The following is a 12,354-nucleotide window of genomic DNA, read 5'->3' as shown; positions in this document are numbered from 1 at the left end:
TGCCTAATCGAAGGTTGCTGAGATCTTCTGTTTTCTTCTTCGGGTTTTATCATTTCAGCGCTTACAGGCAGGTCTGTGACATATGATGAGCGACTTCTGCACATGGTCGATGCGAATTGTCTTTCTTTCGTTGTTGGTTTGGCAGATGGGTCCACTTGCTCCAGCATCGCTTATTGAATTGTTTCAGCACCTTTGTGGAAAATCAGTTGACTGTGTACGTTTGGGTCTGTTTCTGGACTCTGTTGTTTTATGACCTGTGGTTCATGTTTATGCCGTTGGTGACTGTCGCCTGATGGCAGGCAGGTCTTGAAGTCAAGCAATGTGACTTCCCATCTTTCTTCTTCTTCTTTTTTCTCAATCACAATTTCTTTCTTTCTTTCTTTGTTTCTTTATTTCTTTATTTATTTTAATTGGGGAGTATTAGGGAACAGTGTGCTTCTCCAGGGCCCATCAGCTCCAAGTCAAGTCATTGTCCTTCAATCTAGTTGTGGAGGGCGCAGCTCAGTTCCAAATCCAGTCCCCGTTTTCAATCTTTAGTTATAGGGGGCGCAGCCCACCATCGCACGCGGGAATCGAACCGGCAACCTTGTTAAGAGTTCCTGCTCTGGAGCTCGCCCAGTGGCTCAGGCGGTTGGAGCTCCGTGCTCCTAACTCCAAAGGCTGCTGGATCAATTCCCAGTGGGCTCTCAACCAGAAGGTTGCCGGTTCAATTCCTTGAGCCCCGCAAGGGATGGTGGGCTCTGCCCCCTGCAACTAAGATTGAACGCGGCACCTTGAGCTGAGCTGCCTCCCGGATGGCTCAGTTGGTTGGAGCGCATCCTCTCAACCACAAGGTTGCTGGTTCGACTCCCACACGGGATGGTGGGCTGCACCCCCTGCAACTAACAACGGCAACTGGACCTGGAGTTGAGCTGTGCCCTCCACAACTAAGACTGAAAGGACAACAACTTGACTTGGAAAAAGTCCTGGAAGTACACACTGTTCCCCAATAAAGTCCTGTTCCCCTTCCCCAATCAAATCTTTAAAGAGTTCCTACTCTAACCAACTGAGCCACCGGCCGCCCCTCCAGCAGCTCAGCGGCAGCTCATTGTCTTCAATCTAGTGTGGAGGGCGCAGCTCACTGGCCCATGTGGGAACCCAACTTTCAACCAGTTATTCAGAGCTCGCGCTCTAACTAAATAAGCCATCCAGCCGCCCCTATTCTTTTTCAAAGATGTTTTGGTGTTGTAGGTTCATTGCATGTCACTTGGTTATTAACAACAGTTTGTCAGCTGCTACACAAAAGCCTAATAAGATTTTGATGGGATATCAATTTGGGGAGCAAGGACGTATTCACAATGTTGAGTCCTCTAATCCATGAGCAATCCTTAATTCCCCTCAATAATGCTCAGTAGTGTTTTGCACACAAACCTTAAATATTTTGTTAGATTTCTCCCTAAGTATGTCGGGATTTTTAATGCCATAGTCAAGTCAATATATATTTTTTAAATTTCCGTTTCCAGTTGTTCATTGCTAGTACATGGGAATACAATAGACTTTTTTGCATATTGACTTTGCATCCTACATCCTTGCTAAACTCATTAGTTAGTTCTACTTCTGTTTGCAGATTCTTCGGGTTTTTCGATGAAGATGACTGCGTAGTCTGTGAAAAGGACAGTTTTTCCTCCTTTCCGATCTCTATGCCTTTCAGTAATGTTTGGGAATGAAGCAGATGGGATGTGACCAACAGCACCGTGTTCCACGAAGTGGCAAGGTCACGTCACCTCATTCCTGAGCTTTGCAGCAGAAGCATTCTGTTTTTTCGCCCTTAAGTGTGATGTTGTTCTTCGGTTTTTTCAGAGGTGCTCCTTATTAGTTTGAGAATGTTCCCATCCGCTCCTCGTTTGCCAAGGGTTTTAGTGCTTTTTGTTTTTCAAATCATCAATGGATGTTGAATTTGATCAAATGTCTCTTCTTTCTTATGAGATGATCTTCTGGGTTTTCTTTTTAATCTCTTGCTACGGTGCATCACATTGGTGTCAAGTGTACCAACCTTGCGTTCCTGGGATGAATTTCACTTGGTCACGAAGTATTATCCTTTTTATATATTTCTGGATTTGATTTGCTGACATTTTATTGAGGATTTTTGCTGTGTTCGTTAAGGATGTTTGTGGGGACAGAGCCCCAAAAAGCAGTTTCCAGGCTCTCGGCCTCACATAGAAAGGTGCTGGCTCAGGTAGTAAATGGCCATCGACTGTGATCAAATGGCCATCAGCTGTGGCTACTTGGCCGTCAGCTGTAACCAGTGAGCCATTGGGCACTAATATAACTGCCGTGGCTAGGCTAGCAGAAAATGGGGGCTAGCAAGGAGATGGTGGCTGAGTCTGCAAGCGGCACAGTGAGGGTTGAGAATTGTGTGGCTCCTGGTTCCTGTGTCTCCAACCCAGCCGCCAGCGAGAGTATAGTGGTATGACTCCCCTACCTATGGCTCCGTGGGTGTTCCTGTTTGGCCTCACCATGTCCTGTGTTCTTGTGTGGGGAGTGGGACCAGAGACCCCGCCTGACACCCCGCATGACATTTGGCGTAGTTGGCAGGATCCCCTGCACTACACATGGCGCAGCGAGCAGGGTACGGTGCCGGCCAAGCTCTCCGAAGGGCGGTGTGGAGCAGTTTGTGCCTATGAACACTCAGTCTCAGGAAGACCAGGAGGAGCAGCTGCTGAGAGCTGGACCCCGTGGAGGGGTGGGAAGACGTGGACGGTTCCCCAACCAGCAGAGGCCGGAGAAAGCGAAGGTGGTTGCGGCCCTGTGGGCTGGGAAGTGCTTGCTGAGGCAGCCTGGATGCAGGACTTGTAGTCCCAGGAGGAAACGCTTGCTGAGTCCTCCGTGGGAGCTGAGGGTGAGGTCAAGGTCATCCCTCACCCCCAGGACAGCCCTGGCGATTACTATGGACTATGGGGAATTGCCTTCCATCCCTAATTTAATGGACAGCTTGACTGTTTGGGAACATACCACCATGTAGTGGAACTGGGGGATGTTTGCTTTTGTGTCTTGACCAGCCACCATTGAGAATATGTAAGCACCTTGACTGTGAGCCGCTGTTGTTCCAGCACAGTGCCATGAGAGGCCCAGAGAGAGTGGCAGTGCCCTGAGAGCCCTGGCTGTGTCCAGGAAGTCTGGCTGTGTCCAGAGAGAGTGGCAGTGCCCTGCGAGGTCCTCGTGTGCCCGGGGAGACTAGTGGTACCCTAAGAAGCCCAGGAAGTCTGGCTGTGCCCAGAAGTACTGGTGGTGCCCTGAGAAACCCTGGCTGTGACCAGAGAGCTTGATTGTGTCCAGGAAATAGCATTCACCTCCAGGCTCCTCGCACAGGGCCCCTTGCGGAAGACACTTGTCGCGTAGATTGTGAGGCGAGACCCTGTAGGGGTGGAGTGTGGGGACAGAGCCCCAAAAGCAGTTTCCAGGCTCTCGGCCTCACATAGAAAGATGCTGGCTCAGGTAGTAAATGGCTGTCGACTGTGATCAAATGGCCGTCAGCTGTAACCAGTGAGCCATTGGGCACTAATATAACTGCCGTGGCTGGGCTAGCAGAAAAAGGGGGAGCTAGCAAGAAGGTGGTGGCTGAGTCTGCAAGCGGCGCAGTGAGGGTTGAGAATTGTGTTGCTCCTGGTTCCTGTGTCTCCAACCCAGCCGCCAGCAAGAGTATAGTGGTATGACTCCCCTACTTATGGCTCCGTGGGTGGTTCCTGTTTGGCCTCACCATGTCCTGTGTTCTTATGTGGGGAGTGGGACCAGAGACCCCGCCTGACACCCGCAGGCCGCCCCGCAGGATCCCCACACGACAATGTTAGTGTGTAGTTTTATTTTTCTCTAATAGGAAAAGTGTCTGGTTTGGGGATCAGGGTGATGCTGGCCCTGTAAATTGAGCTGGAAAGGGTTCCCTTGTTTTCTGTTTGCTGGAAGTCTGCATAGAATTGGTGCTATTACTTCCTTCAGCACAGGTAGAATTCGCTAGTGAAGCCCCTGGCCTGGAGCTGACTTTTGGTGGAAGGCTTTTAACTATGCAATGAGTTCCTTTCCTAGATATGGTTCCCCTGGATGTTTTCCTTGCCACCTGAAGTCACTGAGCCACTTTTCAGGCCACAGCAGGGTTTGAGAGTCTCTGTAGCTGCACTCCAGCACGAGATTCTCTTGTTTTAAATGTGTGCACATAGCAGATCAAAGGAAAGCAAAAAAAAGAGCCAGGCCACTGCCCTGAGGCACGTGTATCTGGGGTAGGGAGTGACACTTCTTGTCCCTCCCTTTCTGTCACCCAGCCTGCGTGGGCAGCTCCAGGCTGGGGTGCAGGCAAGTTCTCAGCCAGAAGCAGCCATTTAGGACCTTTGGGGGACCCCCACACCCATGGGTTCCACAGTGGTGTAAAATTCATAGCCCGGGCCTCGGGAACCAGCTTCTGATACCTGACCTTGCCATGTGGGCTCGGGGGCCAGCAACCCGGCACCCCTCTACTCCTGGTCTTCCCCTAAATCCCAAGATGGAGGCCACCCTGTGTCTGGACACTTGCTTGTTTGGGCGGAGAACATGTATGTCCATAGCAGGTGTGTCTGTGTATGTACTTGTGTGAGCGTGTTCATGTCTGTGCCCACATGGGAGCCCCGGGTGCCCACTGCCCTCTCAAGTCTCAGTTCGGAGCACTGGAGCAGCGAGGACAGCCAGGGGCCATGGCGAGGGGTGGCCCTGTAGCTCAAGGAAGCCCCAGGGTTGGGCATGCCCGGCCCCCGATCCTGCCAGGTGGGGGTGTGAAGGGCACACCTTCAGCTCTACCAACCAACAAACAACTGTGGACTCCGAATGGGCGAGTCGCCTTAGGGTGGGACTGGTGAGTCCCCAAGGCTGGAGGTTTGGGGGGCAGCAGCGCAGGGCTTGTGCCTTTTACGTGACTGCCGCGAGGTGGCCTCTGAGGTGCCCCCCAGACCCTTCCTCTCTGTTGTCTCATCTGGGTGAGTGGTGGGCATTCTGGGGACCGTCTGGTTCGGGGACCGACTGGGCAGTTGGGCCTTGCCCTGTGTCTCTCTCCCTCAGGCTCCTTCCCTTCTTCATCCTTCTGCCTTCCCGACCTGCCTCTTCCACCATCACCACCCCCATGTTTTATTTTTTATTACAAAAAACACTGCAGGGCCCCAGCCTCAGTCACCAACCCAGCTCCAGCTGCCTGCTGTGGTCTGGGCTGGACGCTGGCCGGGGTGCCTGGCTTACCCACTGCCTCGAAGCCCGTGCTGTTCCCCTGACCAACGGAAGTTCGCCCCCGGCCCCATCACCTGTCTTTGGCCTCCACACTGGCCTCCTCTGTGGAGGCTGGGGTCCCCGCCCCCATTTTACATATGGGGAACCCGAGTCTCCGGAGGTGAAATGGCTGGTCTAGGACCACTCTTAGCCCCCAGAGCCTGTCTCGGAGGGAGGGCCCTGGCCCTGGCTTGCACGAAGCAGGGCTAAGCTGAGAGAGTCCCTCGGCCCTCCCCCCACAGCCATGGTTCCCTCCCCGAGTGACCCCCCCCCCCCCCCGTCCCTCTGGGACGGGGTACCTGGGTCCTGGCCTCCATCTCACCAGCTGCCTCTTGCCCCAAGCCACCATCAAGGTCGTTAGGCTCTGCAAAGTCACATTAGGTGGCATCCAGCTCGGCTCGATTGAATCAGGCCACTTAGAGGGATGGTGACGGCAGGAAGGGGCCCTGGGCCACCAGGCCTGGATGGGGCCAAGCTTGGGTCAGCGACGAAGCAGGGGGGGCTAGGCCAGGACGTCACTGGCAGGGGCCAGGTAGGCAGAGGCACAGAGAGGAGGCAGCAGGGCAGGCAGCCCCTAACCAGGAGCTCAGGGTCTGACGGGGAACAGCCACAGGCCCCATCTGCGTCGTCAGGGCTGGGTTGTGGAGCATGAGCCAGGGTGGGGAGTGTCCAGAGCCCCTGGGCTTCTGCAGGATGAGCCAGGACAAGTGGGGTGAGGGTGACGAGGGAGCTGGGAAAGGTGGGCCGGGGGCCTGGGGGAGGATGGGGAAGCCACCGAGGGCAGTTAAGCCTGGAGCTGGACTCAGCCCGAACCACAGACGCCGTGGACCCTGTCACTGCCTCCCAGGCCATGTCGCTCCCAATCTTCAACGGCTCCCTGGTGCCCCCAGGAGGCAGTCCCTTCCAGTAAGGACAGATGGCCCACAGCTGGCCTTGCTCCCATCTTGTCCCACCTACTCCCTCAGCCAACCCCATCGGTGCCGGTGACTTCCTGAGGAAACTGATGGCTTCTGAGTGACAGCTTCAACCTATGACATGTGGGACTTCATGGATCCCCGGGGAAAGGAGGCTGGGGTTCACCTGGCCCAGGCCTCCTGGGTTGCTGGCAGTGGGTTGGTGACAGCTGCTCACCTGCCATAGGCTGGCCTGGGCCACACTCACCACGCTTTGTGTCTTGCCCTGGAGGGCAGTGGGGCGACAGTGACTGACTGGGTATCGGCTGGCCTGCAGCCTTGAAAGGAAGCTCGGCCAGCCAGCAGCAACTCAGGGTTTCAGGTGCCCTGTCCTCAGCACAAGGAAGCCACTTGCCCTCCCCTGAGTGAGCTGTGCCCACTCCCGGCCTTGGCCCAAGGCCACCTCACAGCTCCTGCTGTCACCAATGAGTTAGTGTTTGGAAATGCTCCACGTCAGTGAGGGTGTTTCTGACATTGTGTCGTCGGCAATTCAGCTCAGACTGGCTGGAAGGATAAATGGATCAGAGCATGAAATGATCAGGGGCCAGCCTGACTCTGACGGGGGCCTGGGGGATCCCCCAGGAGGGGTGGCCTGCAGAGCCCACAGAGACCACACGGGTCTGGGCCAAGCCTGGGCACTGGGACCTGTTGTGGGAGGTGGGGATCCCCTAGGGTGCTCATCCCTGCTGCCCGGTGTAGCCCCTGGAGTGGCCCTGGGTGGCAATGGAGGTGGTGGTGGCTGGTCCTCCAATCTCCACATTGGGGGACTCTAGGTGCTGGGTGCTGGGCTTCCTGGTAACCTTCATGGGGTCTGCAGGTGTCACCTGGAAAATAAATCTCCACCCAGTGGGCTCCCCAAGGGTGAGGAAGGATGGAGTCACACACAGGGCAGGAGGGCTGGGTTGGAAGTGGAAGGGGGGCTGTGCAGAGCCCTGGGGAGCCAGACACCTCCCAGTACCCCTCCACCGCACCCTGCGTCCAGCGGCCCCAAGGCCTGTAATACCGGCTTCCTCTGTAGCCCCCTCTCCCTCCAGCCCTCACATGTCCCACCTGAACCCCAAGATCACCCACAAATCATGCACCAAAGGCAACCAGAGCCTTCCTTCCACACGCTGCCCCACAGTCTGCTGGGGTCTCTCCCCCTCTGCAAAATCCCCACTAGCCCCAGCAGCGTCGAGACAGACGGACGCTCCTGGCTGGACAGACTGGTGGCCTGATCTGGCCTCTCCCCTTTGGTTCTTCCCCCACATGTCCTCAGACCCCAGGAACTGGCTCGCCCCTGGAGGCCTGATCGTGTGGCCCCTGTGCACCCAGCTGGGTCCCCAGCTCCATGCCTGCCCCCCTCCCGTCTGCACCTCTCTCCCATCAGGGCAGTGGCAGGGTGGTGTCCAACTGGGGTGCCTGGAGTGCCTGCTCTGCACTGGGTGCCCAGGGCCGGTCGCACCCCTCTCCCCGAGGCTGGCTGTGTTCCGGGGAGTACGCGCTGCCCTGAAGCCTGGGTTCTGGTCCCTCTGACACCCTCTGGTGCCTCCTTCTCTGGATGGGCAGCTTGGGCTGGATCTGGGCCGCTGAGTTTTCCAGTTTTGTATTTTCCAGACCATTATTGTTCTCTGCCAGCCCCAGAAAAACTTTCCGCGAAATTTTCCTTTGTTTACTCCTTTCACCCGGAAGGCCCCGTCCCCACCGGGCCGCCCGGAGCAGCAGAGCCCCGCCTGGGCCCTGCTGGGCAGCACCCTGCTCCTGCCGGCCCTGCGGCAGCTTCTAGTTGCCTCCTAACCCGGCTGGCCTGCCCAGCCCTCCTGACCATCAGCATCACCTGGCTGCCACCTAGTGGCCACTTGCGGGAGTGCCAGGCTTTCCTATGGCTGCCTGCCAGCTAGGTGGACTCACCCACCCCCAGGGCTTCTCCCATCCATTTCTTCCCTCACCAGCTCCTTCGTTCGTTCATTCATTCACTCACTCAGCAAAGGACAGTGAGCTCTGCTAAGCTCAGCTGGCGGGCCTCATGTCTGGAAGGACCAGGCAGACAAAACACAGCCCAAGACCTCTGGACACAAACAAGGAACTCGGTTTTCCAATGTCTAAGTTGACGAATATTTCGGTTTACGAAAGCCGTAAACCCGGAAGTAAATGCTTCGGTTTTCAAACACGCCTCGGAATTCGAACATGTCACGCGGCTTCCGCTGAGTGCAAGATCCTGAGGCCTCGCTATCGGTGAACGTTTCAGAACTCGAACGGTCTTCCGGAACGAATTACGTTCGAAAACCGAGGTACCACTGTAATTTTAAAAGAATGGGGCATGGGGCAGGTGAGATGGGGGAAGGAGGTTATTTCTGTCCTGGCCTCATGGATTCTCCTGCCACCCTGGCCAGGGCCCACATTCTGGTGGGGGGGTAACTCCCCAGAGTGGAGGGTAGGTGGCCTGAATCACCAGTGGCCTGGAGCTGTCCCCAGCGTCACCATCCACCCAGACCTTCCATTCCTCACTCAGCTGCAAGGCATTTCCTTTCACCTTTGTGGGGACAGAGCCAGGAGAGCAGTTTCCAGGCTCTCGGCTTCATGTGGAAAGGTGCTGGCTCAGGTAGTAGATGGCCATCAGCTGTGGCTGGTTGGCCGTCAGCTGTTACCAGTTAGCCATTGGCCACTGATATAACTGCCGCGGCTGAGCTAGCAAGCGCGGATTGTGGATTGCAGAGAGTGGATTGCAGTTGGCAAGTGGGGTTGGTTGGCAGAAAAGCGGACAGCAAGTTGTGGATTGTGTGGTTCCTGCTTCCTGTGTCTCAACCAGCCGCCAGCGAGACTATAGTGGTGTGACCCCTATCTATGGCTCCGGGGGTGTTCCTTTTTGGCCTCACCATGTCCTGCGTTCTTGTGCGGGGAGCGGGAGCTGAGACCCCGCATGACACCCCGCACGACCTTTTGTAAAACAGCATCATTGGGACATAACACACGTACCACATAATTAATCCATTCAAACGGCACAGTTCAGTGGGTTTTAGTGTATTCACGGAGTTGTGCCACCATCAGCGCAGTCAATTCTAGAACATTTCATCACTTCAGAAAGAACCCCCTGCCCTTTAGCCACCCCCACAGCCCCCAGTCCCCTTCCCAGCCCTAAGCAACCATTCACACACCTTCTGTCCACACACCTTCTGTCCGACGACCTTGCCTTTCCAAGGACCTCCTGGGTGTGGAGCATAATTTGTCCCTCACTGAGCAAAACGCCTTCAAGGCCCAACAGGTTGCAGCTTCCTTCCTTTGGGCCAAGACAGGCTTTCCTGTGGCTGCCGGCCAGCTAGGTGGGCCCCCCTAGGAACTCAGTAAGGCTGAGAGGAGTTCATTGGGTGGCTAGGCCACAGTGTGTCCGTTCCTCCGTCGGTGGACATCTGGGTTCTTTCACCTTTTGGCGACTGTGAGGCTGCTTTGAACATGAGTTTGCAGCGTTTTGTGTGGACATGTTTCATTTCTCTTGATTATAAACCCGGGAGAGGAAATTGCTGGGTCAGATAGTAATTCTGTGCTTAATTGTGTGAGGGAGGAACTGCCAGCCAGGAGAATCCTTTAAAAACCTGAACCTGAGCAGTCATGGCCCGATCAGGACCCTGTAACAGCTCCGGACCAGCTGGTCCGGCCCCATCCTAGGGCTCCCCTCCCACCGGAGATTTCCCTCCTGCTCTTCCTTCGGATCTCGCCCAGGCAGGCTCCTGAACTCCCTCCTGGATTTCTCCATGGTGTTTGTACGATTAGTTAGTTGAGTCCAGGTCTGGAGGCCCAGGAAGGTGAACCCTCTGTGTTCTAAAGCACATCATGGCCGTTCCCAGTCACTCGCAGAAAGAACGGAGTCTCCACAGGAGAGGGCCCAGAGCCACTCTAGTTTCTAATGGGGCTGCGGTGGGCAGAGGTCTCTTCTGCCTGCAGAACATTCCGTGTGTCTCCCCACTTTCTTGTAACAGTGTCTTGGTTTTCCTTTGGGGACTCTCTCCTCACTCAGTTGAAAGGGAGGCTAGAAACCCAGGCTTGGCCGGCTGCCCTGTCCTGGACAGCTGCGGTCAACTCAGGTGGGCAAGCGTCTCAGGCAGGGTTAGTGAGAGGGCATCCAGGTCTTTCTCTCCCCCACCCATGCGGAGCCTGAGCTGGTGGAATGTGGCCACAGCTGGGGAGAGGCTGCCTGGGAATGAAGCCAAGTGGGGGAAAGCCAGGCTGACCCAGGAAAAGAGGACTGGGGAAGCACCTGGATCGAGCCACACCTGAAGCCGATGCCCCAACCTTTTCAGTTACATGAGCCAGCACATCTCCTCTTGCACGAGTCAGGTTAAACGCAGTTAACCTCCTGCCTCTCCTTCTATAATTTCTGGGTTTTGATTTTGCTACATCTTTTTAAAGAGATGTCCTTTATTGGATTCTTCTCTCCTAGAAGATTTTTAAAAAATCACAAATGAGTATTAAATTGTACCATTTAGTGGATCGTGGGTTCTTTTCTCCTCCAATGTGTAATGGGGGCAAGTTTGTCACTTCTCTGACACCGAAATCAGTCCTGCTCTAAGCCCAACATGGCCACAAGGTCAGTTTTGATGTACAGCTGACCAATTTATCCAGTTTACTTAGGCTTTCTGCGTCCCTGCCGTGAATTAGAGCAGTCCTTTCACTTTGGAGCGGAGACCCTGTCAGCCTTCTGAGAAACTTTGAGTTGGGGCTTTCTCTCTTCCACAGCGTGCAGGAGCCCTGCGCCTGGAACGCCCCCAGGTCTGGGGTGCCTGGGTGTGAATTTTGAACCACCCAACCGAGAGCAAAGCGGGAGTAGTGTGCTCAGAGCGTGCCTGGCAGGGACGTGGCCACCGTCACTTGTGTTTTGGCAGACTTAAATGCAGGCAGAGGAGGGGGTCAGCTTCAGAGTGACAAAAGGGGGGTTCAGGTGTGCCCTGATTGGGGGCGGTGGTGTGGGGAAGCCCAGGGAGGCGTGGGGCTACTATGTGATAGGTTAGAGAGCAGATCTGATTTCATCCGGTTGGTCGCGAGCTGGACACAGAGGCCAGGAGGGAGGGATGCTGCTATTCCTGACCGAATCCGGGCCATTTGGGGCTGGTCGTGCCCAGGTTGTGGGCCGAGTCGGGGGCGTATACAGCCCTTGTCTGACCATATACGCGGTCTCTCCACATTCTTCTAAGCATCATCCATCCCATCTTCCCTGTCAAATGCACTGGAAGCAAGGGCGTGGCATCAAGGTCGCTTAATTGTAATCTCTCATAGCTCTCCAGTAGGTCCTCTCTGTCACTGCTGATTCTGTCTCTTTTCTTCCTTGCTTGATCATGCTAGACGTCTTTTGAAGTAGCAGTTTGCAGTTTTTGTTCATCAGTTTCTAGTCATCAGTTTCTGTTCTTTAGCATTTCTCTCCTTTTGCTCTCTTTGGCTTTGATTCTGTTCCTTTTCATAAATGCTACGTGAAGTTCAAGGCTGTAAGCTGCCCTTTTGACGGGTTTACCTTCACGGCCAATTCTGAAGTTTTCAGTTTCTGTTGTGACGGTGTCTTTAGCGGCTACGTTATTTAGGATCGTACATTTAATTTCAAAGCATACGACATTCTTTTAAAAAACAACAACACTTCCTTTTTATGTATAAAGAAAAATTTCGTTTCAGGAGGATTTTTTTCTTTTGTAGATTTCTTGGGATTTCCTACATAGGCTGTCGTGTCATCTGCAAATGGGGCACTCAGTGCCTTTCATTCTGCCCTTTGCCTCAGTGCATGGGTAGGAGGAGCTGCCTGGCAGGACGGTGCTGAGTAAATGGGGTGACAGGGGGCACCCCACCTTGCTGGTCTTAGGGGGAGGCGCTCAGTCTCCACCATCGACTGGTGTTAGCTGTAGGTTTTTTGGAGATGTTCTTTATCACGTTGAGGTGGTTCCCCTCTATTCCTAGTTTTCTGAGTTGTTTTCTTTTAAAAATAAATCATGAATAGGTATTGAGTGTTGTCAAATGCGTCTTCTTGCCTCTATAGATAGGATCTGTGGATTTTCTTCTTTTGCCCACACGTAATGGATTACATTGACTTTTTAAAATATCTAACCAGCCTTGCATCCCTGGAATAAACCCCACTTGGTTATGGGGTAGAATTCTTTTTATAGATTGCCGAATATTTTGTTAAGAA

The sequence above is a fragment of the Rhinolophus ferrumequinum genome, chromosome 21 (assembly GCF_004115265.2).
Source record: "Rhinolophus ferrumequinum isolate MPI-CBG mRhiFer1 chromosome 21, mRhiFer1_v1.p, whole genome shotgun sequence".
Taxonomy (NCBI): Eukaryota; Metazoa; Chordata; class Mammalia; order Chiroptera; family Rhinolophidae; genus Rhinolophus; species Rhinolophus ferrumequinum.
Note: the sequence above shows the minus strand (reverse complement) of the source record.